The following is a 4344-nucleotide window of genomic DNA, read 5'->3' as shown; positions in this document are numbered from 1 at the left end:
AAATTTGCCTTGGAGTTGATTCTTACTTTGTTTTATAATCAACCTTTTGGTGAACGTTTCAGTTATGCAGTTATGTATCTATAACTATCTTCTTAAAAATTGTGACTTCACAGCAGTCCTACAAAAGTACGTGGTTCAGACTGAAATTCTGTTTTCTATTTAGTAGTGTCAACTGAATGTAACTGTAGCAGATGCATCCCTTTACATACACGGTGAATTTATTTTCTTAATCTAATCTAGATGTTTTTATAATCATTTCTGTAGACTGGTCTATAAAGGAAGGGAGACATTGGATTTCTACTCACTGGAACTGGAAGAAGGGCTATGAAAAGAACCATATTGTATTTGCTGCACCAGAATCCAGACTATTCTCTTATTGTCGTCAAAGACTGAGTAAAATGCCCAAATAATGTGAAATGCACTGTTGTAATTAAGATACCTGGGTCACAGGGGCACCTGGATGGTTCAGTCATTAAGTGTCTGCTTTCGGCTCAGGTCATGATCCTGAGGTCCTGAGGTCCTGGGATCGAGCCCCGCATCGGGCTCCCTGCTTGGCGGGAAGCCTGCTTCTCCCTCACCCACTCCCCCTGTTTCTGTTCCTGCTCTCGCTGTCTCTCTCTGTCAAATAAATAAATAAAATCTTTAAAAAAGATACCTGGGTCACAGGGCACTAACCGACCCTTTCAAGCATTGGGCATTCTAGAGAATGCGGAGGATAATCCTGTGTTCCTCACAAAAATCTTAATCCTGGAGCAGGATATAAAATGGTAACTGAACTAATAAAAGAAAATCTTTCTGAAGGGCAGGACAACTTGAACTAGAACTCCAAGGTATAGCAATATGGGAGCATTTCTGATGATGGAGGGGAGTTAGCAATCGAAGTGGAAGCAAGTCACTGCTAAGCCAGAAGATGAACTGGTAAGGGATTGTGAATTCAATCTATGGAATATTGGAACAATAATTCTTGCAGCTGTTTTATTTCCATTAAGTACTCTGTTTTACTTCATGCCTAACCTTTAATACAGTCTGGTTGAAATTATATATGTGTCTTATTCTTGGTAGAGAAAATTATGGAGATTCACATTCTTCAGAACGAATTCCCATGAGCTGTACAGAATCATATTACTATACTAACATGGAGACTTATCTTTCTGAGTCACCATTAGAGTGAGAATGGTAGCTTATATTTTAGGGGCATTTCTAGTTCTCCTAACTTCTGAGTTTTTCTTTCTATATTTAGGGAAATAAGTTAAAACATAATAATGACAGTTCTATAATAATTTATATGGTGTAAAGAAGCCACAAATCCTTGAGTCTATAAAGAGAAGAGTTGCCCTTTTCAGGAAGGCAGCTAAAGGAAATGATGGTAGCCAGATATGCAGTAAGTATGTACCCTTCTGCAATACCGTGGCTTAAGAAATATGCATATTTGGCCAGATGACCAAAGTATATTTCTCAGATATTTGGTTTTTGCCTGTGGTTCCTGGCTCACAACTCCCAAACTCTTGAAATTTCCTGAGCATGGGAGCATCTTTTGTCTTATGAAAATGTGTAAAAGAAACATTTAAAATGGAGTGGGGAAGGCCTAAAGGAGGAGTTCTCCTGCCTGTACTACTTGTTGCAGCCACATAACCAGCAGAAAGAAGTAAAAATTATCTTGACAAAGGGAGGATACTTTTCACATTTTATCTCCTGCTTTTAAAAAAAGAAGAAACATCCCTCTCTGTCCTAGCACTAATGCATTAACCACTGCTTGCAGCCAATAAGAAACCATCACAACTTCAAACTCTTGTTCTTCTGTGGTAAATTTTTGCTCAAACCATCCATGTTAATTTCCTCTGAAAATCTAATAAAAGCTAACCTTCCCCTGTCTCTTTAGACATGCCTATGCTTCACCATAGTTCGCTTGTCCCAAATTACAATTCTTCTATTATAAATTCATTTTGCTGCTACAATAACTGGCTATTTTTAAAGTTGACAGTCATAATATTTGGTCTCTTGTCCTCCGTTGCTGAAATTGTTTCAGAGCCATAAAGGTGAAATAGGTGTCTTCTTATTTATAACAGGCCACCTGACATCACAACCAGGTTTATATTCATGAAGTGACTTCTGGAAAGCACCTAAGGATGGAAGCCTATTGCCAAGGGATCCAACCCTGAATAGAGGGGTGGAATTTTCAGTCCCATTTCCTGATTTCTAGGGAGGGGAGAGGGGCTTAAGATTGAATCCATCACCAATGGCCAATGATCTAATTGATCATGTCTATGTAATAAAGGTCCCTTAAAAACTCAAAATAAGGGGTTTTTATCTCTATCTATCTCTTCAAGTATTTATCTCTTCAAGTCTATCTCTGAAGGGGTTCAGAGAGCTTCCTGGTTAGCGAACACACGGAGACGGGGGAAAAGGCATACCTGGAGAGGGCACAGAAGTTCCCCACCCTTTCCCCATACCTTGCCTTATGCATCTCTTCCATCTGGCTGTTACTGAGTTATATCCTTTTATAATAACCCAGTAATCTAGCAAGGAAAATGTTTATTTGAATTCTGTGAGCTATTTTGGCAAATTAACTGAATTCAAGGAGGGGGTCATTGGAACTTATCATCTATAGCACATTGGGTCAGAAGCAGAGGTTACTACCTGGACTTGGAATTGGCCTCTTAAATCTGCATGTCCGCCTGTATATGTGGCTGGTGGGGAAGGGGGGGTGGTCCTACACCCTTAACCTGCAGAATCTGATGCTATCTCCAGGTAGTTAATGTCAGAATTAAGCTGAATTCTAGGACACCCAGTTGATTTCATGAGAATTGTTTGACATGGGAAAACCCCCACCCCCTTACACATTGAAATTGGTACTAGAACATTTTACCTTCTTTACCCTTCCCCACTGTGGTTGGTGATCATGGACTATTACCAACAATAGCCCTTTCCTGCCTCACTTCTAAAACCAAGTATAGCAATATGCTCTTTTTCTATGGTATTTACCTGTTCATATGCATTTCCCTCTTTAACAGAATGGTCACCATGACTACTGTACAGTTTTGCTACTTCCTAAAGGTCACCTACTACTGTGTCTTGCCTAATCATTAGTGGGCTCAGAAAAATGCTTGTTAACTGTCTCAGTAGGTATTTACTGAACGCATATTCTCTACAAAGCAAACATAGTATAAGACCCAAAAATGAGGATAAAGATCTTTTCCTTCTTTGGGTACCTAAAAATATCTAGGCACAGATTATATCTATCTATATAGATAAAACTTGCATAAATTTATCAAAGTATAGTTGACACAATGTTACATTAGTTTCAGTTGTACAACATAGTGACTCAACAAGTCTATTAGATACAGATTTTTGGGCCCACGGACAGCCCAATCGGCTTTGACTCCCAGGCCCGGGAATTCGGTCCGGGGCCTGGAGGGATGCGGCTCGCGCAGTAGGGACCCGCGGGGCCGGGGCGGGGAGGCCGCCGTGAGGAGGCGGAGCTGTGAGCCCGCCAGTCCGCCGGGGCCGCCACCGCTGCCACGGTCCCCTGCTCTCCTCCCCGCTCACCACCGCACGCCCCCACCCCGGGCCGGCTCGCCTCAGCCACGGCCGCGGCGTCGGTCCCCCCATAGCTGCGCTACCGGAGGAAACGGTAGAAAGCGCAAGCCATGGAGGGGAACTGGGATTAGGCGAAGAAATGTGTTGAGATCACCTGGGAGGCCCTCAACGCTGGCAACCGTGAGAAGGCCCAGCGCTTCCTGCAGAAGGCGAAGAAGCTCTACCCACTGCCCTTGGCCCGCGCACCGTTGGAAATAATTATGAAAAATGGAAGCACCGCTGGAAATAGCCCTTATTGCCGAAAACCATCAGGTTGTGGTGATCAAAACAAGCCTAATTGTACAAAGGACAGCACATCTGGCAGCGGTGAAAATGGAAAGGGCTACACCAAAGACCAAGTAGATGGAGTTCTCAGCATAAACAAATGTAAAAATTACTATGAAGTACTTGGAGTTACCAAAGATGCTGGTGATGAAGATTTGAAAAAAAGCTTATAGAAAGCTTGCTTTGAAGTTTCATCCAGACAAAAACCATGCACCTGGAGCAACAGATGCTTTTAAAAAAGACCTTATGAAGAGGATGAAAAGACAAGTAACAGAGTGGGAGAGAATATTTGCCAAACACATATCTGAAAAGGACTAGTACCTGGAATATATAAAGAACTCCCCAAACTGAAAATTTAAAAAACAGACAATTCAGTTAGAAAATGAGTAAAAGACATTCCACTGAAGATGACATACAAATGGAAAATAAACCATGAAAAGATTTCCAACATCATTCATTAGCCATTAAAGATAACGTAAAGTA

General features: G+C 41.6%; 1 pseudogene; it reads left to right on the top strand.

Moving 5' to 3' along the window:
* Positions 1-3647: 3647 nt before the first annotated feature.
* On the top strand, positions 3648-4034 carry LOC114204625 (dnaJ homolog subfamily B member 14 pseudogene; annotated as a pseudogene).
* Positions 4035-4344: the final 310 nt, after the last annotated feature.

Source organism: Eumetopias jubatus, unplaced genomic scaffold (genome assembly GCF_037043125.1).
Source record: "Eumetopias jubatus isolate StellerSeaLion01/CBP00866 unplaced genomic scaffold, mEumJub1_p1.0 scaffold_6, whole genome shotgun sequence".
Taxonomy (NCBI): Eukaryota; Metazoa; Chordata; class Mammalia; order Carnivora; family Otariidae; genus Eumetopias; species Eumetopias jubatus.
Note: the sequence above shows the minus strand (reverse complement) of the source record. Positions and strands in the feature narration are given on the sequence as shown.